The sequence below is a fragment of the Somniosus microcephalus genome, chromosome 4, assembly GCF_052327205.1.
Source record: "Somniosus microcephalus isolate GS21.2 chromosome 4, FLI_Smic_1.0, whole genome shotgun sequence".
NCBI classification, from domain to species: Eukaryota; Metazoa; Chordata; class Chondrichthyes; order Squaliformes; family Somniosidae; genus Somniosus; species Somniosus microcephalus.
The window spans coordinates 42,384,722-42,412,669 of NC_140990.1; the positions used below are offsets into that span (position 1 = coordinate 42,384,722).

Genomic DNA, 27,948 nt, shown 5'->3' on the forward strand with positions numbered 1-27,948 from the left:
TGTGCGGTTTGTCATCGCTGCGATCGCTGCTTTCTCCTTCCATGTGCAAAGGCCGATAATATTCAGGTCCTGATGAATCGAGCGACTGTGTCAGATCTTGACGTGATGTTTGGTCTGAGCTTCCCGCCTGTAACTGCTCCACTTCTATAACCCTGTAAATTGAGATTAGAAAAGGATCAGAGGCAAACTGTTGTTTAATTTTCCTCTTTCCGAACCAAGGGGCAGTGAAGCTGATTTTCAGGCTCCAGCTGCTGCACAGGTTGGTTGAAAGGATCAGCAGTAATGGCGGCTGTAATACCCACAAGCCCCAGCACTGCAGAAAGCGCTCTGTTGACTCTGAGTCCCGCGCATGTGCTCATGGCCCCCGCGCTCTCCCTCCTGCTCCACAATCGCCCGTCCCAATCGGTCCGCAACGCACATGCTCAGCGCACAAAACCCCGCGGTTGGAACACCGGGCGCGCATGCGGAGCCGCAACATCTGGTACGTGTGCGCAGCTCAGGTGGGGGCGAGTCGGTGTTTCACCTCAGCCGGAGGGAGGTGCGCATGCGCAGGACGACCCAACATTCTTTAATAAAAACAGAAAATGCTGGAAATACTCAGCAGGTCAGGCAGCATCTGTGGAGACAGAAACAGAGTTAACGTTTCAGGTCGATGACCTGTCGTCAGAACTGCTTGTTCTTTAGTGTCAGCCAGTGGCTCAGTTGGTAGCACTCTCGCCGCTGAGTCAGAAAGTTGTGGGTTCAAGTTCCACTCCAGAGACTTGAGCACAAAAATCTAGGCTGACGCTCCAGTGCAGTGCTGAGGGAGTGCTGCACTGTCGGAGGTGCCGTCTTTCGGATGAGACATTAAACTGAGGCCCCGTCTGCTCTCTCAGGTGGATGTAAAAGATCCCATGACACTATTTTGAGAAAGGAAGACTTGCATTTATACAGTGCTTTCATGACCAGCAGACGACTTGAAGTGCTTTACAGCCAATGAGGTACTTTTGGAATGTAGTCACTGTTGTAATGTGGGAAAGAGCAGGGGAATTATCCCCAGTGTCCTAGCCAATGTGAATCCCTCAATTAACATAACAAAAAGATAGGTTATCTGGTTATTATCACATTGCTGTTTGTGGGAGCTTGCTGTGCAATTATTGACTTCCGCATTTCCTACATTACAACAGTGACTACATTTCAAAAATATTCATTGACTGTAAAGCGCTTTGGGACGTCCGGTGGTGGTGAAAGGCGCTATATAAATACAAATCTTTCTTTCTTCACGGGCCTCACCAGCGACCTCTTCTGGCTGTTGGTTGATTTACAGCCGAGAGTCCGCGCATGCGTACGCGGGACGGCGGTTTGGGCCGAGTCCGTCACAGCGACCCCTCCCGGTCACCAAGGGTAATAACCGCGCATGCCCAGAGGAGACCAACCCCCTCCCCCACTCGGAGCTCCGCCTGCGCACTCGGATCCTGTCGGACGGAGTCGACGCGGGACATTCCGGGGAAAGGCCTTGGTGTCGGTTGCAGAGTCGCGATCGGTGACGCAAAGTGAGTTTTCTCCGCTCCGATTGGGTGGAGAATGGCGCGGGGTCGGGGGGAGGGGTGGATCGGGAGAGAATAAAGAGAAATAGAAAAACCTGAGAGTCCGCGAGGCCCCGGACCGAGCGCCGTCAGTTGGACGGTCACGTGATCTCCTCGGGGACACGTGACCAGGGGCCTTGGCCTGATTGACGGGAGTTTCCGACCAATAGAGAGCGAGTGGGGCGAGGCTGGAGGAGCGAGCCGGCGGCGGGTCCTTCAACCAATCGGGGAGTCCGAGGGGCGGGACTAGCGCCGGCTGATTGTCTGATCCGCAGGGCAGCGAGTTTCTCCAGTCCCTTGTTCAGGGCCCGGGGCCAGGGGAGGCTGTGGGCCTTTATTCCCCTTATTGGACACAAGGCTCTTTGTCTCACAACACACTGGCTCAGGTTTTAATACAGACTTTTTAAATTCATGAATAAAAGCAGATAAACCTCGTGCTTCTGTGGAACAAACTTTCTAATATTTTATAGAATCATAGAATGGTTACAGCACAGAAGGAGGCCATTCAGCCCATCGAGCCCGTGCCGGCTCTCTGCAAGACCACTTCAGCGAGTCCCACTCCCCGCCCTTTCCCCGTAACCCTGCAAATTTCTTTACTTCAGGTACTTATCCAATTCCCTTTTGAAAGCCATCATTCAATCTGCCTCCACCACCCTTTCAGGCAGTGCATTCCAGATCCTAACCACTCGCTGCATAAAAAAGTTTTCCCCCATGTCGCCTTTGGTTCTTCTGCCAATCACCTTAAATCTGTGTCCTCTGGTTCTCGACCCTTCCGCCAATGGGAACAGTTTCTCTCTATCTACTCTGTCTAGACCCCTCATTATTTTGAACTCCTCCATCAAATCTCCTCTCAACCTTCTCTGCTCTAAGGAGAACCACCCCAGCTTCTCCAGTCTATCCACGTAACTGAAGTCCCTCATCCCTTATCCCTGGAATCATTCTTGTAAATCTTTTCTGCACCATCTCTAAGGCCTTCACATCCTTCATAAAGTGCGGTGCCCAGAATTGGACACAATACTCCAGTTGAGGCCGAACCAGTGTTTTATAAAGGTTCATCATAACTTCCTTGCTTTTGGACTCTGCCTCTATTTATGAAGCCCAGGATCCGGTATGCTTTTTTAACCGCTTTCTCAACCTGCCCTGCCAGCTTCAACGATTTGTGCACACATACCCCCAGGTCTCTCTGTTCATGCACCCACTTTAGGATTGTACCCTTTAGTTTATATTGCCTCTCCTCGTTCTTCCTACCAAAATGTACCACTTCGCACTTTTCTGCGTTAAATTTCATCTGCCACATGTCCGCCCATTCCACCAGCCTGTCTATGTCCTCTTGAAGTCTATCACTATCCTCCTCACTGTTCACTATACTTCCAAGTTTTGTGTCATCTACAAATTTTGAAACTGTGCCCTGTACACCCAAGTCTAAGTCATTAATATATATCAAGTAAAGCAGTGATCCTAGTACCGACCCCTGGGGAACACCACTGTGTACCTTCCTCCAGTCTGAAAAACAACTGTTCACCACTACTCTCTGTTTTCTGTCACTTAGCCAATGTCGTATCCATGCTGCCACTGTCCCTTTTATTCCATGGGCTTCAACTTTGCTGGCAAGCCTATTATGTGGCACTTGTCGAACGTCTTTTGGAAATCCAGGTACACCACGTTAACCACATTGCCCTCATCAACCCTCTCTGTTACCTCATCAAAAAACTCAATCAGAATCAGAGCGGCCAGGCCCGGTGGACGTGTGGCCAGGGCCCCGGCACCAGGAAACCCAGGGTGCAGCGCCTCCCCCATCTGAGCCGCCACTTCCCAGTTTCTTCAGCTGGTTCCACCGAGTCCGACTCAGGACAAAGGACAGGAGCCAGGCTCCCAGAATGGCCCGCGGCCCCGGGGAGCATGCGCACTCACAGCGGGGAAATCAGCACCTTGGATAGAGCGGTTTCTGGGGCGCGGGGAATTGTGGGTGCTGCGGCCGCCATTAGTCAGTGGCTGTTGGGAAGAGTTTTATTGCAGGCTGACGGAAGGTAGGTCCCTGGCCGCCTGTGTAGGTCTTTTTGTTGCTTCAGTTTGAGCTGGAGTGGAGATGGAGGAGAAGCTGCTGGGTTTAACCCCCAGTACTTCTGAGCCCAGGAGGACCCAACAATTTCCAATGTGAGACTGTCAAGGGAGGTGGATTCTGCGGGAGATTAGGTTGTTAAATAGACACTGTCCCTACAATGTAAAAAAGTATTGTTTTAGTAACAAGTATTTGTGTAGAGGCTTTTAATCCAGTTTACGTATACAAGTTTTTTTAATTAATTTTTGCGATGTGGGCGCCCGTTGAGAAGGTGGTGGTGAGCCGCCTACTTGAACCGCTGCAGTCCGTGTGGTGAAGGGCTCCCACCGTGCCATTAGAGTTCCAGGATTTTGACCCAGCGACGATGAAGGAATGGTGATATATGTCCAAGTCAGGATGGTGTGTGACTTGGAGCAGAACTTGGAGGTGATGGTGTTCCCATGCGCCTTCTGCCTTTTCCCTTCTAGGCAGTCATGGGACAGATGGGGTGGTCGGTTCCCTTGCCTGAAGGACATTAGTGAACCACTTGTGTTTTTACAACAATCCAGCAGCTTTCACGGTCACTTTGTTCTAATACCGGCCCCACTAATGACCAGATTCATTAAGCTCAATTTCACAACCTGCTTTTTTGTGGGGTCTCGCTCTCACACTCCCTTTTTGCTGTATTAAATCCATGTTACAGGGTACCAAGAAGGGGAAGATTTGTAGATGGGAAACTCAAACCAAACACCACATCAAGATCTGACAGAGTCACTCTTACATTGGCACCTGAATATCATCGGCCTTTGAACATGGAAGCAAAAAGCACCGTTCACGGTGGGGAGGAAACGTACATATGTTCTGTGTGTGGACGAGGATTCAGCCAAGAATCTGACCTGTCGAGACACAAGCGCAGTCACACCGGAGAGAAACCGTGGAAATGTGGGGACTGTGGGAAGAGATTCAATTATTCGTTTGAGCTGGAAATTCATCGGCGCAGTCACACCGGGGAGAGACCATTCACCTGCTCCGTGTGTGGGAAGGGATTCACTCAGTCATCTGCCCTGCTGAGACACCACCGAGTTCACACTGAAAAGAGAAAGTTTAAATGCTCCGACTGCAAGAAAAGCTTTAAACGCCCTGAGGCACTGACAGAGCACCAGTATATTCACACTGGTTACACACCGTTCAGCTGTTCTCACTGCAGGAAGTGGTTCAGGACATCATCTCACCTGTTGAGACACCAGCGACTTCACGCTGACAAGAGACCTTTGAAATGCCCAGACTGTGGGAAGTGCTATAAAAGTAACGAGGACCTGATGTGTCATCAGTGTGTTCACACTGACGAGAGATCTTTTAAATGCTCGGACTGCGGGAAGTGCTATAAAAGTAATGAGGACCTGATGTGCCATCAGTGTGTTCACACTGACAAGAGACCTTTGAAATGCCCAGACTGCGGGAAGTGCTATAAAAGTAATGAGGACCTGATGTGCCATCAGTGTGTTCACACTGACAAAAGATCTTTTAAATGCTCGGACTGTGGGAATTGTTATAAAAGTTCCGAGGACCTGACGTGTCATCAATGTGTTCACACTGACGAGAGATCTTTTAAATGCTCGGACTGTGGGAATTGTTATAAAAGTTCCGAGGACCTGACGTGTCATCAATGTGTTCACACTGACGAGAGATCTTTTAAATGCTCGGACTGTGGGAATTGTTATAAAAGTTCCGAGGACCTGACGTGTCATCAATGTGTTCACACTGACGAGAGATCTTTTAAATGCTCGGACTGTGGGAAGTGTTATAAAAGTTCTGAGGACCTGAGGTGTCATCAATGTGTTCACACTGACGAGAGATCTTTTAAATGCTCGGACTGTGGGAAGTGTTATATAAGTTCTGAGGACCTGAGGTGTCATCAATGTGTTCACACTGACGAAAGATCTTTTAAATGCTCGGACTGTGGGAAGTGTTATAAAAGTTCTGAGGACCTGACATCCCATCAATGTGTTCACACTGACGAAAGATCTTTTAAATGCTCGGACTGTGGGAAGTGTTATAAAAGTTCTGAGGACCTGAGGTGTCATCAATGTGTTCACACTGATGAGAGATCTTTTAAATGCTCGGACTGTGGGAAGTGTTATATAAGTTCCGAGGTCCTGATGTGTCATCCGTGTGTTCACACTGACGAGAGATCTTTTAAATGCTCGGACTGTGGGAAGTGTTATAAAAGTTCCGAGGTCCTGATGTGTCATCCGTGTGTTCACACTGACGAGAGATCTTTTAAATGCTCGGACTGCGGGAAGAGCTATAAAAGTTCCGAGGACCTGACGTGTCATCAGTGTGTTCACACTGACGAGAGATCTTTTAAATGCTCGGACTGTGGGAAGTGTTATAAAAGTTCTGAGGATCTGACGGGTCATGAATGTGTTCACACTGACGAGAGATCTTTTAAATGCTCGGACTGTGGGAAGTGTTATAAAAGTTCTGAGGACCTGATGTGCCATCAACGTGTTCACACTGATGAGAGATCTTTTAAATGCTCGGACTGTGGGATGTGTTATATAAGTTCCGAGGTCCTGATGTGTCATCCGTGTGTTCACACTGACGAGAGATCTTTTAAATGCTCGGACTGTGGGAAGTGTTATAAAAGTTCCGAGGACCTGACGTGTCATCAGTGTGTTCACACTGACGAGAGATCTTTTAAATGCTCGGACTGTGGGAAGTGTTATAAAAGTTCTGAGGATCTGACGTGTCATGAATGTGTTCACACTGACGAGAGATCTTTTAAATGCTCGGACTGTGGGACGTGTTATAAAAGTTGTGAGGATCTGTCGTGTCATGAATGTGTTCACACTGACGAGAGATCTTTTCAATGCTCGGATTGTGGGAAGTGTTATAAAAGTTCTGAGGATCTGACGTGTCATCGGGGTGTTCACAATGACAAGAGATCTTTTAAATGCTCGGACTGTGGGAAGTGCTATAAAAGTTCTGAGGACCTGACGTGTCATCAGCGTGTTCACACTGACGAGAGATCTTTTAAATGCTCGGACTGTGGGAAGTGCTATAAAAGTTCCGAGGACCTGACGTGCCATCAGTGTGTTCACACTGACGAGAGATCATTTAAATGCTCGGACTGTGGGAAGTGTTATAAACGTTCTAAGGACCTGACATCCCATCAATGTGTTCACACTGACGAGAGATCTTTTAAATGCTCGGACTGTGGGAAGTGTTATAAAAGTTACGAGGACCTGAGGTGTCATCAATGTGTTCACACTGACGAGAGATCTTTTAAATGCTCGGACTGTGGGAAGTGTTATAAAAGTTCTGAGGATCTGACGTGTCACGAATGTGTTCACACTGATGAGAGACCTTTTCAATGCTCGGACTGTGGGACGTGTTATAAAAGTTCTGAGGACCTGACGTGTCATCAGTGTGTTCACACTGATGAGAGATCTTTTAAATGCTCGGACTGTGGGAAGTGTTATAAAAGTTCCAAGGACCTGACGTGTCATCAGCGTGTTCACACTGACGAGAGATCTTTTAAATGCTCGGACTGCGGGAAGTGCTATAAAAGTTCTGAGGACCTGATGTGCCATCAGTGTGTTCACACTGACAAGAGATCTTTTAAATGCTCGGACTGTGGGAAGTGTTATAAAAGTTCCAAGGACCTGACGTGTCGTCAGCGTGTTCACACTGACGAGAGATCTTTTAAATGCTCGGACTGTGGGACGTGTTATAAAAGTTCTGAGGATCTGTCGTGTCATGAATGTGTTCACACTGACGAGAGACCTTTTCAATGCTCGGACTGTGGGACGTGTTATAAAAGTTCTGAGGACCTGACGTGCCATCAGTGTGTTCACACTGACGAGAGATCTTTTAAATGCTCGGACTGTGGCATGTGTTATAAAAGTTCTGAGGACCTGACGTGTCATCGGTGTGTTCACACTGACGAGAGATCTTTTAAATGCTCGGACTGTGGGAAGTGTTATAAAAGTTCCGAGGACCTGATGTGTCATGAATGTGTTCACACTGATGAGAGATCTTTTAAATGCTCGGACTGTGGGACGTGTTATAAAAGTTCCGAGGACCTGACGTGTCATCAGTGTGTTTACACTGATGAGAGATCTTTTAAATGCTCGGACTGTGGGACGTGTTATAAAAGTTCCGAGGACCTGACGTGTCATCAGTGTGTTCACACTGACGAGAGACCTTTTCAATGCTCGGACTGTGGGAAGTGTTATAAAAGTTCTGAGGACCTGACGTGCCATCAATGTGTTCACACTGACGAGAGATCTTTTCAATACTCGGACTGTGGGAAGTGTTATAAAAGTTCTGAGGACCTGATGTGCCATCAATGTGTTCACACTGACGAGAGATCTTTTCAATGCTCGGACTGCGGGAAGTGTTATAAAAGTTCTGAGGACCTGACGTGCCATCAGGGTGTTCACACTGACGAGAGATCTTTTAAATGCTCGGACTGTGGGAAGTGTTATAAACGTTCCGAGGACCTGACGTGCCATCAACGTGTTCACACTGATGAGAGATCTTTTAAATGCTCGGACTGTGGGAGGTGTTATAAAAGTTCTGAGGACCTGACGTGTCATCAGTGTGTTCACACTGACGAGAGATCTTTTCAATGCTCGGACTGTGGGAAGTGTTATAAAAGTTCTGAGGACCTGACGTGCCATCAATGTGTTCACACTGACGAGAGATCTTTTAAATGCTCGGATTGTGGGAAGTGCTATAAAAGTTCTGAGGACCTGACGTGCCATCAATGTGTTCACACTGACGAGAGATCTTTTAAATGCTCGGATTGTGGGAAGTGCTATAAAAGTTCTGAGGACCTGACGTGCCATCAATGTGTTCACACTGACGAGAGATCTTTTAAATGCTCGGACTGTGGGAAGTGTTATAAAAGTTCCGAGGACCTGAGGTGTCATCAGTGTGTTCACACTGACGAGAGATCTTTTAAATGCTCGGACTGTGGGAAGTGTTATAAAAGTTCTGAGGACCTGACGTGCCATCAATGTGTTCACACTGGCGAGAGATCTTTTAAATGCTCAGACTGTGGGAAGTGTTATAAAAGTTCTGAGGACCTGATGTGCCATCAATGTGTTCACACTGACGAGAGATCTTTTAAATGCTCGGACTGTGGGACGTGTTATAAAAGTTCCGAGGACCTGACGTGTCATCAGCGAGTTCACACTGACGAGAGATCTTTTAAATGTTCGGACTGTGGGAAGTGTTATAAAAGTTCTGAGGACCTGACGTGTCATCAGTGTGTTCACACTGATGAGAGATCTTTTAAATGCTCGGACTGTGGGAAGTGTTATAAAAGTTCTGAGGACCTGATGTGCCATCAGGGTGTTCACACTGATGAGAGATCTTTTAAATGCTCGGACTGTGGGAGGTGTTATAAAAGTTCCGAGGACCTGATGTGCCATCAGTGTGTTCACACTGACGAGAGATCTTTTAAATGCTCGGACTGTGGGAAGTGTTATAAAAGTTCTGAGGACCTGATGTGCCATCAGCGTGTTCACACTGCCGAGAGATCTTTTAAATGCTCGGACTGTGGGAAGTGTTATAAAAGTTCCGAGGACCTGATGTGCCATCAGTGTGTTCACACTGACGAAAGATCTTTTAAATGCTCGGACTGTGGGAAGTGCTATAAAAGTTCTGAGGACCTGACGTGCCATCAGTGTGTTCACACTGACGAGAGATCTTTTAAATGCTCGGACTGTGGGACGTGTTATAAAAGTTCCGAGGACCTGATGTGCCATCAGGGTGTTCACACTGACGAGAGATCTTTTCAATGCTCGGACTGTGGGAAGTGTTATAAAAGTTCTGAGGACCTGACGTGTCATGAATGTGTTCACACTGACGAGAGATCTTTTCAATGCTCGGACTGTGAGAAGTGTTATAAAAGTTCTGAGGACCTGACGTGCCATCAGGGTGTTCACACTGACGAGAGATCTTTTAAATGCTCGGACTGTGGGAAGTGTTATAAACGTTCCGAGGACCTGACGTGCCATCAACGTGTTCACACTGATGAGAGATCTTTTAAATGCTCGGACTGTGGGAGGTGTTATAAAAGTTCTGAGGACCTGACGTGTCATCAGTGTGTTCACACTGACGAGAGATCTTTTCAATGCTCGGACTGTGGGAAGTGTTATAAAAGTTCTGAGGACCTGACGTGCCATCAATGTGTTCACACTGACGAGAGATCTTTTAAATGCTCGGATTGTGGGAAGTGCTATAAAAGTTCTGAGGACCTGACGTGCCATCAATGTGTTCACACTGACGAGAGATCTTTTAAATGCTCGGATTGTGGGAAGTGCTATAAAAGTTCTGAGGACCTGACGTGCCATCAATGTGTTCACACTGACGAGAGATCTTTTAAATGTTCGGACTGTGGGAAGTGTTATAAAAGTTCTGAGGACCTGACGTGTCATCAGTGTGTTCACACTGATGAGAGATCTTTTAAATGCTCGGACTGTGGGAAGTGTTATAAAAGTTCCGAGGACCTGATGTGCCATCAGTGTGTTCACACTGACGAGAGATCTTTTAAATGCTCGGACTGTGGGAAGTGTTATAAAAGTTCTGAGGACCTGACGTGCCATCAGTGTGTTCACACTGACGAGAGATCTTTTAAATGCTCGGACTGTGGGAAGTGTTATAAAAGTTCCGAGGACCTGATGTGCCATCAGTGTGTTCACACTGACGAAAGATCTTTTAAATGCTCGGATTGTGGGAAGTGCTATAAAAGTTCTGAGGACCTGACGTGCCATCAATGTGTTCACACTGACGAGAGATCTTTTAAATGCTCGGATTGTGGGAAGTGCTATAAAAGTTCTGAGGACCTGACGTGCCATCAATGTGTTCACACTGACGAGAGATCTTTTAAATGTTCGGACTGTGGGAAGTGTTATAAAAGTTCTGAGGACCTGACGTGTCATCAGTGTGTTCACACTGATGAGAGATCTTTTAAATGCTCGGACTGTGGGAAGTGTTATAAAAGTTCCGAGGACCTGATGTGCCATCAGTGTGTTCACACTGACGAGAGATCTTTTAAATGCTCGGACTGTGGGAAGTGTTATAAAAGTTCTGAGGACCTGACGTGCCATCAGTGTGTTCACACTGACGAGAGATCTTTTAAATGCTCGGACTGTGGGAAGTGTTATAAAAGTTCCGAGGACCTGATGTGCCATCAGTGTGTTCACACTGACGAAAGATCTTTTAAATGCTCAGACTGTGGGAAGTGCTATAAAAGTTCTGAGGACCTGACGTGCCATCAGTGTGTTCACACTGACGAGAGATCTTTTAAATGCTCGGACTGTGGGACGTGTTATAAAAGTTCTGCGGACCTGATGTGCCATCAATGTGTTCACACTGACGAGAGATATTTTAAATGCTCCAACTGTGGGACGTGTTATAAAAGTTACGAGGACCTGACGTGTCATCAATGTGTTCACACTGATGAGAGACCTTTTCAATGCTCGGACTGTGGGAAGTGTTATAAAAGTTCCGAGGACCTGATGTGCCATCAATGTGCTCACACTGACGAGAGATCTTTTAAATGCTCGGACTGTGGGATGTGTTATAAAAGTTCTGAGGACCTGACGTGCCATCAGTGTGTTTACACTGACGAGAGATCTTTTAAATGCTCGGACTGTGGGATGTGTTATAAAAGTTCTGAGGACCTGATGTGCCATCGGTGTGTTCACACTGACGAGAGATCTTTTAAATGCTCGGATTGTGGGAAGTGTTATAAAAGTTCTGAGGACCTGACGTCTCATCAATGTGTTCACACTGACGAGAGATCTTTTAAATGCTCGGACTGTGGGAAGTGTTATAAAAGTTCTGAGGACCTGACGTGTCATCTGTGTGTTCACACTGACGAGAGATCTTTTAAATGCTCGGACTGTGGGAAGTGTTATAAAAGTTCTGAGGACCTGACGTGTCATCAGCGAGTTCACACTAATGCGAGATCATTTAAATGCTCGGACTGCGGGAAGTGTTATAAAAGATCCCAGGACCTGGCGTGTCATCAGCGAGTTCACACTAATAAGAGATCTTTTAAATGCTCGGACTGCGGGAAGTGCTTTAAAAGATCCAAGGACCTGACGTGTCATCAGCGAATTCACACTAACAAGAGCTCCTTTAAATGCTCGGACTGTGGGAAGTGTTATAAAAGATCCAAGGGCCTGACGTGTCATCAGTGTGTTCACACTAACAAGAGCTCTTTTAAATGCTCGGACTGCGGGAAGTGTTATAAAAGATCCCAGGACCTGGCGTGTCATCAGCGAGTTCACACTAACGTGAGATCATTTAAATGCTCGGACTGCGGGAAGTGTTATAAAAGATCCCAGGACCTGGCGTGTCATCAGCGAGTTCACACTAACGCGAGATCATTTAAATGCTCGGACTGTGGGAAGTGTTATAAAAGATCCCAGGACCTGGCATGTCATCAGTGTGTTCACACTAATAAGAGATCTTTTAAATGCTCGGACTGCGGGAAGTGCTTTAAAAGATCCAAGGACCTGACGTGTCATCAGCGAGTTCACACTAACAAGAGCTCCTTTAAATGCTCGGACTGTGGGAAGTGTTATAAAAGATCCAAGGACCTGACGTGTCATCAGCGAGTTCACACTAACAAGAGCTCTTTTAAACGTTCGGACTGCGGGAAGTGTTATAAAAGATCCAAGGACCTGACGTGTCATCAGCAAGTTCACACTAACAAGAGCGCTTTTAAATGCTCGGACTGTGGGAAGTGTTATAAAAGATCCAAGGACCTGATGTGTCACCAGCGAGTTCACAGTAACAAGAGCTCTTTTAAATGCTCGGACTGCGGGAAGTGTTATAAAAGATCCAAGGACCTGACGTGTCATCAGCGAGTTCACACTAACAAGAGATCTTTTAAATGCTCGGACTGCGGGAAGTGTTATAAAAGATCCAAGGACCTGTCGTGTCATCAGTGTGTTCACACTGACAAGAGACCATTCAGATGCTCTCAGTGCGGGACTGGGTTCAGGCGATCATCTGAACTCACTGTACACCAACGCACTCACACCAGGAAGAGGCCGTTCACCTGCTCCGTCTGTGGGAAGAGATTCACTCGTTCATTCCACCTAGTGGCACACCAGCGAGTTCACACTGGGGAGAGGCCGTTCACCTGCCCTGATTGTGGGAAGGGATTCTCTGAGTCATCCAACCTCACTAAACACAAACTTGTTCACACCAATAAGAGACCTTTGAAATGTTCTTACTGTGATAAGAGATTTAAATGCAAAAAGGATCTGCAGGCACATCAAAGCACTCACACCGGGGAGAGGCCATTCACCTGCTCTGAGTGTGGGAAGGGATTCACTCGGTCATCCCACCTCACTGAACACCGACTTGTTCACTCTGATGACAGACCTTTTCAATGCTCTGACTGTGAGAAGAGCTTTAAAAGCAAAAGGGATTTGCTAGCACACCAGCGAGTTCACACTGGAGAGAGACCATTCACCTGCTCCGTGTGTGGGAAGGGATTCGCTCGGTCATCTCACCTCACTGAACACCAACTTGTTCACACTGGTGATCGAGCTTTTCAATGCTCTGATTGTGAGAAGAGCTTTAAATACAAAAAGGATTTGGTGATACACCATCGACTTCACACTGGGGAGAGGCCGTTCTCCTGCTCCGTGTGTGGGAAAGGATTCACTGTGTCATCCAGCCTGCTGATACACCAGCGAATTCACTCTAGGAAGAGGGCGTTTACCTGCTCCGTGTGTGGGAAGGGATTCACTCATTTATCCAGCATGTTGAGACACCAGCGAGTTCACAAGTGACTGCAGGGGTTGGATTCTGTTGTTATTGCTGCTGTTAATCACATCCAGGACTGAACCATGTTCATTCTGACAGTTGGGGTTTGTTTCTGCTGATGTTAATAACTCCTGTAACTGGGCTGGAGTTTAATATTCTGGATATATGTCAAATAAATCAGCTTTGTTTTAAACACATTGTTGTAGATTTCCATCTTTCTCACCTGAGTGTTTAGCATCACCTGGCTGGAGCTCAGAAAGGACAATCTGGGGGAGGATCGTACGGCGGGAACAGAACTTCAGCCTGGACACAGTCCTTCAGGGCCACACTGAGAGGGGAAAATGGCACTTTGGTCTTTCTCGTCTCTCTTCACTGACAGCAAAGTCTCCGTGTGGGTTAATCTCGAGGCCTGTGAGAAACGTGTCACAGCCACTCTCTGCCATGGTTCAGAGCTCCTAGACACGGAACAGAAGGCTCCTTTACAACTGTGTTTAGAGTCAGGAAGAACAACGATGAATGCTGGAAACGTGCTGCCAAATCAGAGATTGGTGTCACACTGCGATCTGTTCCTGACTGAACGTGAAACAGGTTTAAGTTTCCAGTCTAAGAACGACTGTGGTAATTATTCCATGAACATTTAACGAGTTTGTGGGACAGTCCTGAGTCCAACATTTTAAGGCAGGTATTAATTCATTTAAAATAAACCCATTTAAAATAAGTTGGTTAAAGTTGGCATTAAAATAGCAGACGGAGGAGTTCACAGGAGCCTGTTAACTGCTGGTACAATTATACAACAGACATTTGATCTCCAGATAAAGAAGGATCTGCAGCGTGTTTCCAGGAATTCCCTGTTTTATTGATGTGTGTGTGTTAGACACCAGGATAACTAAAAATAAACGACCCGGAACATCCACTGGGGTGCGATCATGACTATTACTGCAAACCTGGTTTAAAATGTAAATTCACTCAGCAAATGTATTGAACAAGAGATGAACAAGTAAACAGATCAGGGCCCAATCCTCCAGCTCTATATTGTAGGCCGATGAGACTCTGTTAAGGTGCCATGTGCTGCTGGACCACTCTGCATTGTGCCTGTAATGAAAAATAACTGAAGATTTGTCCCAGTGTAACCTTTGCAGTCATGAAATGAGTGTGTCTTTTAATGAGCCTCACGTCCTTGCTCATGTCGGCTGTAATTGTGTAGAAAGGGGATGTGTAAAGAGATGGTCTGTGTATGGAGATGTGAAAGAAGGAAACGGTGTGTGTGTGTGATAGTGACACAGCCTTGTGGTCACAGTCAGAACAATGACAGATATCCTTGTGGTTATGGTTTGGGCAGGGCCAGGTCAATAATGTTGTAAACAAGTTAAATATAAATATCACCAGTGTAGTCACAGCTTGTTAGAACAGACCTGGGGAGAAGAGAGCTCTGAATCCACTATATTATCTCTGTTATAATAATATAATAGCAAAATACTGCGGATGCTGGAAATCTGAAATAACAACACAAAATGCTGGAAATACTCAGCAGGCCAGGCAGCATCTGTGGAGAGAGAAACAGAGTTAATGTTTCAGGTCTGGGGCCCTTCATCAGAACTGGAAAAAGCTGGAGATGTAACAGATATTAAGCAGGTGCCGAGACGGGGTGGTGGGGGGGGGGTTGGGGGGGGTGCGGGGGATGCGGTTAGGAGGGGAGGAAGGACTTGAAAGAACATCCTGTACTTTTGTAAGAGGCAGGAAAGATAAAATGTTGCAAGTGGGAGTGGTGAAAATCATACTGCATGAAAAATGGGGGCAGGGATAATTATCTGAAATTGTTGAACTCGATGTTGAGTCCGGCAGGCTGTAAAGTGCCCAATCGAAAGATGAGGTGCTGTTCCTCGAGCTTACGTTGAGCTTCATTGGAACAATGTAATAGCCCGAGGACAGAGGGATCAGAGTGGGAGTGAAGCGGTGAATTAAAGTGACAGGCGACCGGAAGCTCAGGGTCACCCTTACGGACTGAACGGAGGTGTTCCGCAAAGCGGTCACTCAATCTGCATTTGGTCTCCCCAATGTAGAGGAGACCACATCGTGAGCAGCGAATAGAGTATATTAAATTGCAAGAAGTGCAAGTAAATCGCTGTTTCACCTGGAAGGGTGTTTGGGGCCCTGGACAGTGGGAAGGGAGGAGGTAAAAGGGCAGGTGACAAGGTTCCACACAAAAGATTACTGATCAAGATAAAAAATCACGGGATTGGGGGTAATATACTGGCATGGGTGGACGATTGGCTATCTAACAGAAAACAAAGAGTTGGGATAAATGGTTCATTCTCAGGATGGCAATCAGTAACTAGTGGTGTTCCGCAGGGGTCAATGCTGGGACCCCAACTCTTTACAATCTATATTAACGATTTGGAGGAAGGGACCGAGTGCAACGTATCCAAGTTTGCCGACGATACAAAGATGGGAGGGAAAGCAGTGAGTGAGGAGGACATAAAAAACCTGCAAAAGGACATAGACAGGCTAAGTGAGTGAGCAGAAATTTGGCAGATGGAATATAATGTTGGAAAGTGTGAGGTTATGCACTTTGGCAGAAAAAATCAAAGAGCAAGTTATTATCTAAATGGAGAGAAACTGCAAAGTGCTACAGTACAAAGGGATCTGGGGGTCCTGGTGCATGAAACACAAAAAGTTAGTATGCAGGTACAGCAGGTGATCAGGAAGGCCAATGGAATCTTGGCTTTTATTGCAAGGGGGATGGAGTATAAAAGCAGGGAAGTCTTGCTGCAGTTATATAGGGTACTGGTGAGGCCACACCTGGAATACTGCGTACAGTTTTGGTTTCCATATTTAAGAAAAGATATACTTGCTCTCGAGGCGGTTCAGAGAAGGTTCACTCGGTTGATTCCAGAGATGAGGGGGTTGACGTATGAGGAAAGGTTGAGTAGGTTGGGCCTCTACTCATTGGAGTTCAGAAGAATGAGAGGCGATCTTATCGAAACATATAAGATTGTGAGGGGTCTTGATCGGGTGGATGCGGTGAGGATGTTTCCACTGATGGGTGAGACTAGAACTAGGGGGCATAATCTTCGAATAAGGGGCTGCCCTTTCAAAACTGAGATGAGGAGAAACTTCTTCACTCAGAGGGTAGTAAATCTATGGAATTTGCTATCCCAGAGAGCTGTGGAAGCTGCAACATTAAATAAATTTAAAACAGAGATAGACAGTTTACTAGCAGACAAGGGAATTAGGGGTTATGGGGAGAGGGCAGGGAAGTGGACATGAGTCTAGATTCGGATCAGCCATGATCCTATTGAATGGCGGAGCAGGCCCGAGGGGCCGTATGACCTACTCCTGCTCCTACTGCTTATGTTCTTATGCACAGGAAGGTGCCAGGCGAAGGGGAAGGGCTGTTGGGGGTGATTGAGCAGTGGACCAGGGTGTCGCGGAGGGAGCGGTCCCTACGGAATGCTGAAAGGGGAGGTGAGGGGAAGATGTGTTTGGTGGTGGGATCACGTTGGAGGTGGCGGAAATGGCGGAGGATGATCCGTTGAATGTGGAGGCTGGTGGGGTGGAAGGTGAGGACAAGGGGAACCCTATCGTGGTTCTGGGAGGGAGGGGAAGGGGTGAGAGCAGAAGTGCGGGAAATAGAACGGACACGGTCAAGGGCCGTGTCAACCACGGTAGAGGGGAATCCTCGGTTGAGGAAAAAGGAAGACATGTCGGAAGCACTGGTATGGAAGGTGGAATCGTCAGAACAGACGCGGTGGAGATGGAGAAACTGGGAGAATGGAATAGAGTCCTTACAGGAAGTGGGGTGGGAGGAAGTGTAGTCCAGGTAGCTGTGGGAGTCGGTGGGCTTGTAGTGGATGTTTGTCGAAAGCCGATGCCAGAAATGGAGACGGAGAAGTCAAGGAAGGGAAGGGAAGAGTCGGAGATGGACCATGTGAAGGTGAGGGAAGGGTGGAAATTGGAAGTAAAGTGAATGAACTTATCCAGTTCAGGGCAAGAGCAGGAAACGGCACCAATACAGTCATCGATGTACCGGAAAAAGAGGTGAGTGAGGGGACCTGAGTAGGACTGGAACAAAGAATGTTCCACATATCCCATGAACAGGCAGGCATAGCTAGGGCCCATGCGGGTTCCCATAGCAACACCTTTAATTTGGAGGAAGTGAGTGGAGTCAAAGGAGAAGTTGTTCAATGTGAGAACAAGTTCAGCCAGGCGAAGGAGGGTGGTGGTGGATGGGGACTCTGTTCAAGGAAGAAGCGGAGCGCCCAAAGGCCGTCCTGGTGGGGGATGGAGGTGTGGGTAAAGAAATGTATCCTGAATTCCCTACTGGATTTATTAGTGATCATCTTATATTTATGGCCCCATAAATATGATGAGATTCTGTTAAGCTGACCAGTACGCTGTTGTACTTTGTCTTTTTCTGATGAATGAAACATTGCTGAGCCCCTGTACCCCTGTTATGGGATGAAGTGGCAGACAAGTAAAGGCACAATGTCTGGGTGTGAATCTAATAATAAGCTCACGGACCGTATAGGTGTGATAACCAGACGTGTTTGTGGTTATAGTCTGGTCACAGATGAACTAAATTCCCTGAATTAGCAGGAGTTCAGGAGGCGGTCAACAGACAGCTCCAAACTATCCCATTTCCGGAGCGGTAACCAAGCTTGTGTAGAAGAACAGGCCACGTTGTCAGTTGGAACAGACTCGAGAAGATCAGGCGTGAATCCACTGTACTTCTGTTCTCCAGATTGAGGGAATTATCACCCAATCTGTGTTATGCAGCGCCCTTATAAAGCCTGCAGAGACAATTTGTGTTCTTGTGAGCTTGATTATCTGGTATCGGAAACCCTGTGACTCCCGATCATTGGAGTCAGCCTCAGTGTGTGGAAAGGGATTCCCTGGTGTATCCCACCCGCTGACACACCAGAGTGTCCACATTGTGACTGCGGGGGGTCGATTTGACTGATTCCGATGCCTTTAATCACATCCAGGACTGAACCATGTTAATTCAGGCAACTGGGGCTTGTTAATGTTAAGAGCCCCCAATAACTGGGCTGGATTGTAATATTCTTCGCTGTTCTCTCAGTGCTTGTGAGCAGAGAGAAGCTGATGTTACAGAATCACAGAGCACAGTAGGATGCCTTTCGGCCCATCGTGCTGGTGCCGGCTCTCTATGCAATTAGTCCCACTGCCCTGCCCATTCCCCACAGCCCTGCAAAATTCTGCTTTCAAGTATCTATCCAATTCCCTTTTGAAAGTCACTATTGAATCTGCTTCTACTACCCATTCAGGCAGTGCAATCCAGATCATAACAACTCGCTGTGTAAAGGAATGTCTCCTCATTCCCCCTCTGGATTCTTTTGCCAATTATCTGAAATCCGTGTCCTCTCGTTTCTGATCCTCCTGCCAGCAACAACAGTTTCTCCTTCTTTGCTCTTAAAAAACCCTCGTAATTTTAACATCTTTATCAGATCTCCACTTAACCATCTCTGCTCCAAGTTATATTGCCATTGTTTTGTGAATTTTTGCTGTCATCGAGGTGCTGGATGTCTGTGCCCGGGGAATGGGACATTCTATCCTTGAGAGCACCGAGTGTCAGCATCCAGCAATCTCTGGTCAGGGACTGTCTTTTCAAACTGACTCACCTGATGGTTTTGACTCCCTTATTTCATTAATAAACATTTTAGTTTTTGCAGAGTGACCAAGGCTGTCTGTGAAACTGCAGGAAATTTGTCTTTAAATAATATTCTTTAGTGAAGCTGCTGTGACTCTGGCCCTTTGCCAGGCCCGCTGACTGTGACCCCTCTCCCAGATTCCAGCCCCAGCTCTGTGCTGACTGTGGCCCCTCTCCCAGATTCCAGCCCCAGCTCTGTGCTGACTGTGGCCCCTCTCCCAGATTCCAGCCCCAGCTCTGTGCTGACTGTGGCCCCTCTCCCAGATTCCAGCCCCAGCTCTGTGCTGACTGTGGCCCCTCTCCCAGATTCCAGCCCCAGCTCTGTGCAGTTTTGGTCGCCTTATCTGAGGAAGGATGTTCTTGCCATGGAAGGAGTTCAGCAAAGATTCACCAGGCTGATACCTGTGATGGCAGGAATAACGTATGAGGAGAGATTGGATCGATTGGGCTTGTACTCGCTGGAGTTTAGAAGAATGAGAGGGGATCTCATTGAAACAAAAAATTCTGACAGGACTGGACAGACTAGATACAGGAAGGATGTTCCCGATGGTTGGGGAGTCCAGAACCAGGGGTCACAGTCTAAGGATAAGGGGTAAGCCATTTAGGACAGAAATGAGGAGGAATTTCTTCACCCAGAGAGTGGTGAATCTGTGGAATTCTCTACTACAGAAGGCAGTAGAGGCCAATTCATTAAATATATTCAAGAAGGAGTTGGATATATTTCTCAAAGCTAAAGGGATCAAGGGGTATGGGGAGAAAGCAGGGACCAGGTACTGAATTTGGATGATCAGCCATGATCACATTGAATGGCGGAGCAGGCTCGAGGGGCCGAATGGCCTACTCCTGCTCCTATCTTCTATGTTCATCCCAGTCAATGGTGTATATGGTGAAAAGCTGAGGCTCCAGTACAGATCCCCAGGGACAACCCATGACACATCCTGCCAATCAGAGTACGTTCCCTTTATCCCAGTCTCTGTCTCCTACCTCCCAACCCTTGTCACAAGGTGATTTTCAATTTTTTATGCTTTTAATTTTGCTAATCATCTCTTGTGCTGAACCTTATTAAATGCCTTCTGGAAATCTATAGACAACATCCATAGACACCTCCATGTCTACCTTATTAGAGACCTCAAAAATTCATCCAGGTTAGTCAGACATGACCTACCCATCACAAATCCACGTTGACTTCCTTTGATCAGCTCGTACTTGTTCAAGTGCTCAATCATTTTGTCTCTGATAGATTCCAGTAATTTCCCACGGTGGCATAGTGGTTAGCACTGTTGCCTCACAGCACCAGGGACCCGGGTTCAAATCCAGCCTCGGGCGACTGTCTGTGTGGAGTTTGCACATTCTCCTTGTGTCTGCATGGGTTTTCTCCGGGTGCTCTGGTTTCCTCCCACAGTCCAAAGATGTGCAGGTTAGGTTGATTTGGCTATGATAAATTGACCCTTAGTGTTAGGGGATTAAATACGTGGGTTTACGGGGATAGGGTGGGATATGTGTCGGTGCAGGCTCGATGGGCCGAAATGGCCTCTATCTTCACTGTGGGGATTCTGTGATTCTGTGAACTGACAGATAGTACCAGAGGCAGTAGTACTATATTAGATAGGAGCAGACTAAGAAAGGCTATGAAAAATTCCAAACTGGGTTTAGAATGCATGTACGTAAATGCACAAAGTGTGGAGAATACGGTTGGTGAGCTACAAGCACAATTAGCTGTGTGGCAATATGATGTTGTGGCAATAACAGAAATGTGGCTTGAAAACGGTGAGGACTGGGCACTTAATATTCAAGGGTACAGGGTGTTCAGAAAAGATAAGGAAGGAAGAAAGGGAGGTGGGTGGCAGTGCTGATTCAGGAAGACATTGTAGTGTTGGAAAGGGAACAAAGACAGAATCCATTTGGTTAGAGTTGAGGAGCAAAAAGGGTATGATCACGCTATTGGGGGTATTCTATAGGCCTCCAAATAGTGAGAGGGAGGTAGCAGAGCAAATCTGCAGGGAAATCGCAGAGATATGCTAGAGCTATAGAGTGGTGATATTGGGGGACTTTAATTACCCAAATATCGATTGGGATAATGCTAGAGTAAAGGGAAAGGAGGGGGAGGAATTTCTGAAATGTGTTCAAGATAATTTCCTTGACCAATATGTTCTTGACCCAACTAGGAAGGAGGCATTGCTGGATCTGGTGCTGGGGAATGAGGTGGGCCAGGTCGACCAAGTGTCTGTGGAAGAACACTTGGGTACGAGTGATCATCGTATCATAAGATTTAGATTAGCAATGGAGAGGAGCAAGGAACAATCTAGAGTGGAACTTCTAAACTGGAATAGGGCTAACTTCAATGGGATGCGAAAGGATCTAGCCAGGGTAAAATGGAACCAAAGACTGACAGGAAAAACTGTAACAGAACAATGGGTGATCTTTAAGGAGGAGATGTTCCAAGTACAGGCTAGGTACATTCCAACAAGAGGGAAGGGTAAGGGAACCAAAGCAAGGGCTCCTTGGAAGACAAGGGAGATAGAGAAGGTGATGAAACAAAAAAAGAGGGTGTATGATGCATGTCAGGTGAATTCTTCAAGAGAGAACCAGACCAAATACAATAAGTTGAGAGGGGATGTGAAGATGAAAATAAGATTGGCAAAGAGAAAATATGAGAGTAGAATGGCAGTTAACATAAAAAGAACCCAAAAATCTTCTACTGGCATGTAAACAGTAGCGGGTAGTAAGAGGCGGGGTGGGGCCTATTAGAGACAAAGAAGATAATATATGCTTAGAGGCACAGGGCAAGGCTAGAATACTCAATGACACCAAACTTTGGGGTGTGGAAAACAGTGATGATGATATCAATCGACTGCAACACGACATAGAAAGGCTAGCAGAATGGGCAGACAAGTGGCAGATGAAATTTAATAAGTGTGAGGTGATGCATTTTGGCAGAAGGAACAGGGAGAGGCAATATACACTTAATGGCACAGTTTTAAAGAGTGTGTAGAGACAGAGGGACCTGGGAGTTAATGTGCATACGTCCCTGAAGGTGGCAGGACATATTGAGAGAGTGGTTAACAAAGCATATGGGATCTTGGGCTTCATAAATAGAGGTATTGAGTACAAAAGTAGAGAAGTTATGCTAGCTATGAAGAAGTTGTGAACCTTTATAAAGTGCTGGTTAGGCCACAACTGGAGTATTGCCTCCAGTTCTGGTCACACTTTAGGAAGGATGTGAAGGCCCTTGAGAGGGTGCAGAGGAGGTTTACCAGAATGGTTCCGGGGATGGGGGATCTTAGCTACAAGGACAGGTTGGAGAAGCTGGATTTGTTTACATTAGAGCAAAGGAGGTTGAGGGGTGATTTGCTAGAGGTGTACAAGATTATGACGGGTTTGGATAGGCTAGCCGGGGAAAGGCTGTTCCCACTAGTTGATGGCACAAGGACAAGGGAACACAGATTTAAGCTTTTGGGCAAGAGATACAGGGGGGATGTGAGGGAAAACATTTTTACACAGCGAGTGGTGATGATCTGGAACTCGCTGCCGACGGAAGTGGTGGAAGCGGAGACACTCAATGTTTTCAAGGGGAGAATGGATAGGCACTTGGGGGAAATAAACTTGCAGGGCTACGGAGATAGAGCGGGGAATGGGACTGACTGGATTACTCTGCAGAGAGCCGGCATGGACTCGATGGGCTGAATGGCCTCCTTCTGTGCCGTTATTACTCCAAGACTCCTATAATGACTGTATTTCTACTCTTTGCTGTTCCCCCCTGTGCCGTCCCTTGCCCATTGGTGCCATGGTCTGGACTGCACTCCTTCAAGGTGTTGTCACTCCCAGCAGTCCCCAATGCTGCGTACCGGTTTGAGAGTGACCCCCCTGAAGACTCCTGCACTTCCTGCCTCTTCCTACTCTTCTGGATGGCCACCCATTTACTATCCTGAACTCTCTCTGCCTGTGGGGTGGCCACCTCCTGGAACGTACAGTCCAGGAAACTCTCAGCCTCCCTGATGCTCCGCAGTGACTCCAGCTGCCCCTCAAGCTCGGAAACCCTGAGCTCGAGCTCAAGCAGCTGGAAACACTTCCGACACACATGGTCCCCCAAGACACGTGAAGTGTCCGGAAGTTCCCACATGGTGCAGGAATCGCAAGCAACAATTAGAGTTGAAAAGCACAGCAGTTATGTTAAACTTGTACAGAGCCCCTGTTAGAACACACTTGGACTACTGTGAACTGTTCTACTCTATTATTAATGGATAGAGAGGTGCTGGCAAAAGTGCAAAAAAGATTTAGTAGAATGATACCAGATTAAATGACAAAGGGATGATTCAGCAGTTTGAGCTGAGCATGCGCGGGAGAGGCTGAGTGTTGGGCAGTGTGAGCTGAGCATGCGCTGGAGAGGCTGATTGTTGGGCAGTGTGAGCTGAGCATGCGCGGGTGGCGAGGCTGCAGCAGGTCAGAGGGAGGCGGGTTAATGAACCCCGGGGGGACGCGGGCTTCACACACCCCGAGTGCGGCCTCAGCCCCGATTATAAGAGCAGTGAACATTATCCGCCCCCACCCGCGGGATCCGGTTTCACTCCGGCCCGAATCTCAACAAAGCGCCAAACTCCGGGACAGACAGGAAGTGAGTCAGGGAGCGTCTGTAAATGGAGGAGGAATGGTGACTGGTTAGGGAGCATCTGTAAATGGAGGAGAAATGGTGACTGGTCAGGGAGCGTCTGTAAATGGAGGAGAAATGGTTACTGGTTAGGGTGCGTCTGTAAATGGAGGAGAAATGGTGACGGTCAAGGAGCGTCTGTAAATGGAGGAGAATTGATGACTGGTCAGGGAGAGCCCCTCGCCAGAATTGGGAGGTATTACAGAGGGAATCAAATCAAAATCAAATCAACTTTTATTGTCATTGTTAGTGCACAAGTGCAGTACAACGAAATGTAGGCTTGCGGCTCCCGAGAGTGTACATTTGGATTAAGACATTTAAACATTCAACATACATTTGGCTTGTAGTATATTAACATAAATATGACCATATTTAAGCTTGTAAGGAAGGACAGAGTATTGGGGGGTAAAGCCAGCGATAGCACCTTTAGGGGAGAAGAGAGAGGGGAATCTTCACCATTTTCCACCGAGTCCGACTCGGGACAAAGGACAGGTCTTGCGGCCAGGGCCCCGGCACCAGGAAACCCAGGGTGCAGCGCCTCCCCCATCTGCCACCACTTCCCGGTTTCTTCAGCCGGTTCCACCGAGTCCGACTCGGGGCAAAGGACAGGAGCCAGGCTCCCAGAATGGCCCGTGGCCCCAGGGAGCATGCGCACTCTCAGCGGGGAAATCAGCGCGTTGGATAGAGCAGTTTCTGGGGTGTGGGGGATTGTGGGTGCTGCGGCCACCATTAGTCAGCAATCCTTTGTCTCTTAACCTCTCCTGCCTTCTATCCTATCACAGACCTTCCCTTTTGTTCTTTCATCCCCTCCCCCCTTTCCCAGCCCCTACACTTACTAAAAAATCTGATCCATTTCCTCTTTTTTCCAGTTCTGACGAAAGGTCATCGACCTGAAACATTAACTCTGTTTCTTTCTTCACAGATGTTGCCTGACCTGCTGAGTATCTCCAGCATTTTCTGTTTTTATTTCAGATTTCCAGCATCCGCAGTATTTTGTTTTTGTTTTATTGCTCGCGTTTCTCACAGAACCGAGCCTGGAAACAGAGACGACCAATCCAGAGCCGGCTTGTATCAGGGTGAGCGCTGGATGCGGAAGTCGGTCCCTGGCCACCTGTGTAGGTCTTTTTGTTGCTTCAGTTTGAGCTGGAGTGGAGATGGAGGAGAAGCTGCTGGGTTTAACCCCCAGTACTTCTGAGCCCAGGAGGACCCAACAATTTCCAATGTGAGACTGTCAAGGGAGGTGGATTCTGGGGGAGATTAGGTTGTTAAACAGACACTGCCCCTACAGTGTAAAAGACTATTGTTTTAGGAACAAGTATTTCGGTAGAGGATTTTAATCTATTTTACATATACAGATTTTTTTACTTCATTCTTGGGATGTGGCTGTCGCTGGGAAGTCCAGCATATATTGTCCATCCCTAATTGCCCCTGAGAAGGTAGTGGTGAGCCACCACCTTCTTGAACCGCTGCAGTCCGTGTGGTGAAGGTACTTCCACAGTGCTGTTAGGTAAGGAGTTCCAGGATTTTGCCCCAGCGACAATAAAGAAACAGCGATATATTTCCAGGTCGGGAGGGGGACCTGGGGTTGGTGGTTTTCCCATGCACCTGCCGCCCTGGTCCTTCTCGGTGGTGGAGGTCACGGGTTTGGGAGGTTTTGTCAAAGTTATTGTCGAGTTGCAGATGTACAGAGGCCCTCTACTTCGCCCCCGCCCACTTCTATCTCTCCTCTCCTACTATAGAGGCCAGAGTCTTGTGAAGGATATTAGTGAGCCAGTTGGATGTTTACGATAATTCGGCAGCTTTCATAGTCACGTTTTTCTAGTGCCAGCCCTGCAAATGACCAGATTCATCTCACGCTCCTTTTTTCCTGTTTTAAATTCATTTTTCAGGATGTTAGAAGGGGAGGATTTGCAGAGGGGAAGCTCAAACCAAACATCACTTCAAGATCTGACAGAGCAACTCGATTAATTGGGACCTGAATATCATCGGCCTCTGAATGTGGAAGCAAAAAGCACCATTCAATTACCTGTTTGTTCTGGAACTTCATAGGTGCAGTCACACCGGGGAGAGGCCGTTCACCTGTCCTGTGTGTGAGAAGAGATTCACTCAGTCATCTGCCCTGCTGAGACACCAGCAAGTTCACACTGATGAGAGAGAGTTCAAATGCTCCGACTGCGAAAAGTGTTTTAAATGCCCTGAGGCACTGATGGAGCACCAGCACATTCACACCGGTTACACACCGTTCAGCTGCTCTCTCTGCGGGAAGAGGTTCAGGAGATCATCTCACCTGCTGACACACCAGCGAGTTCACACCAGGGAGAGGCCGTTTACCTGCTCCGAGTGTGGGAAGGGATTCACTCAGCCATCCCACCTGCTGACACACCAGCGAGTTCACACAGGGGAGAAACCGTTCACCTGCTCTGTGTGTGAAAAGGGATTCACGCAGTCATCCCACCTACTGACACACCAGCGAGTTCACACTGATATGAGGCATGTTCTGACTGTGAGAAGAGATTTAAAAGCAAAAAGGATCTGCTGAGACACCAGCGAGTTCACACTGGGGAGAGGGTGTTCACCTGCTCCGAGTGTGGGAAAGGATTTATTAATTCATCCAATCTGCTGAAGCATGGGCGAGTTCACACTGATGAGAGACCTTTTAAATGCCCGGACTGTGGGAAGTGCTATAAACGTTCTGGGGAACTGACATGCCATCAACGTGTTCACACTGGGGAGAGACCGTTCAGCTGCTCTTACTGCGGGACTGGGTTCAGGCGATCATCTGAACTCACTGTCCACCAGCGCACTCACACTGGGGAGAGACCTTTCACCTGCTCCGTGTGTGGGAAGGGATTCACTTGTTCATCCCACCTCACTACTCACCAACTTGTTCACACCAATAACAGACCTTTTCAATGTTCTGACTGTGAGAAGAGCTTTAAAAGCAGAAATGATCTGCTGACACACCAGTATAGTCACACTGGGGAGAGACCGTTCACCTGCTCTGAGTGTGGGAAAGGATTCTCTCGATCATCCCACCTGCTGATACACCAGCGAGTTCACACTGGGGAGAGGCCGTTCACCTGCTCTGAGTGTGGGAAGGGATTCACTCAGTTATCCTACCTGCTGACACATCAGCGAATTCACACTGGGGAGAGGCCATTCACCTGCCCTGTGTGTGAGAAGAGATTCACTCAGTCATCCCACCTACTGGCACACCAACTTGTTCACACAGTTAAGAGACCTTTTACATGTTCTGACTGTGAGAACGGATTTAAAAGCAAAAAGGATCTGCTGAGACACCAGCGAGTTCATACTGGGGAGAGGCAATTCACCTGCTCCGAGTGTGGGAAGGGATTCATTGATTCATCCAACCTACTGAAACACCAATGTACTCACACTGGGGAGAGGCCGTTCACCTGCTCCGTGTGTGGGAAGGGATTCACCTGTTCATCCCACCTGCTGAGACACCAGCGAGTTCACACTGGAGAGAGGCCATTCACCTGCTCCGTGTGTGGGAAGGGATTCACTCAGTAATCCCACCTTCTGACACACCAGCGAGTTCACATGTGACTGCTGGGTTTGGATTATGCTGTTATTGCTGCTGTTAATCAGATCCAGGACTGAACCATGCTCATTCTGACAGTTGGGATTTTTTTCTGCTGATGTTAATAACCCCTATAACTGGGCTGGTGTTCAATATTCTGGATACCTGTCAAATAAATCAGCTTTGTTTTAAACACATTGTTGTAGATTTTTTTCTTTCCCACCTGAGTGTTTAGCATCACCTGGCTGGAGCTCAGAAAGGACAATCTGGGGGAGGATCATACGGCGGGAACAGAACTCCAGCCTGGACACAGTCGTTCAGGGCCACACTGAGAGGGGCAAACGGCACTTTGGTCTTTCTCGTCTCTCTTCACTGACAGCAAAGTCTCCGTGCGGGTTAATCTTGAGGCGTGTAAGAAATGTGTCCCAGCCGCTCCCTTCCATGGTCCAGAGCTCCTAGGCACGGAACAGAAGGCTCCTTTACAACTGTGTTTAGAGTCAGGAAGAACAACGGTGAATGCTGGAAACGTGCTGTCAAATCAGAGATTGGTGTCAAACTGCGATCTGTTCCTGACTGAAAGTGAAACAGGTTTAAGTTTCCAGTCTAAAAATGACTGGTAATTATTCCACGAAGATTTAATGTGTTTGTGGGACAGTCCTGAGTCTACCATTTTAAGGCAGGTAT

General features: G+C 47.4%; 1 pseudogene; it reads left to right on the forward strand.

Annotated features, from left to right (window-relative positions):
* Positions 1-4,415: 4,415 nt before the first annotated feature.
* Positions 4,416-27,400, forward strand: LOC147118727 (uncharacterized; annotated as a pseudogene).
* Positions 27,401-27,948: the final 548 nt, after the last annotated feature.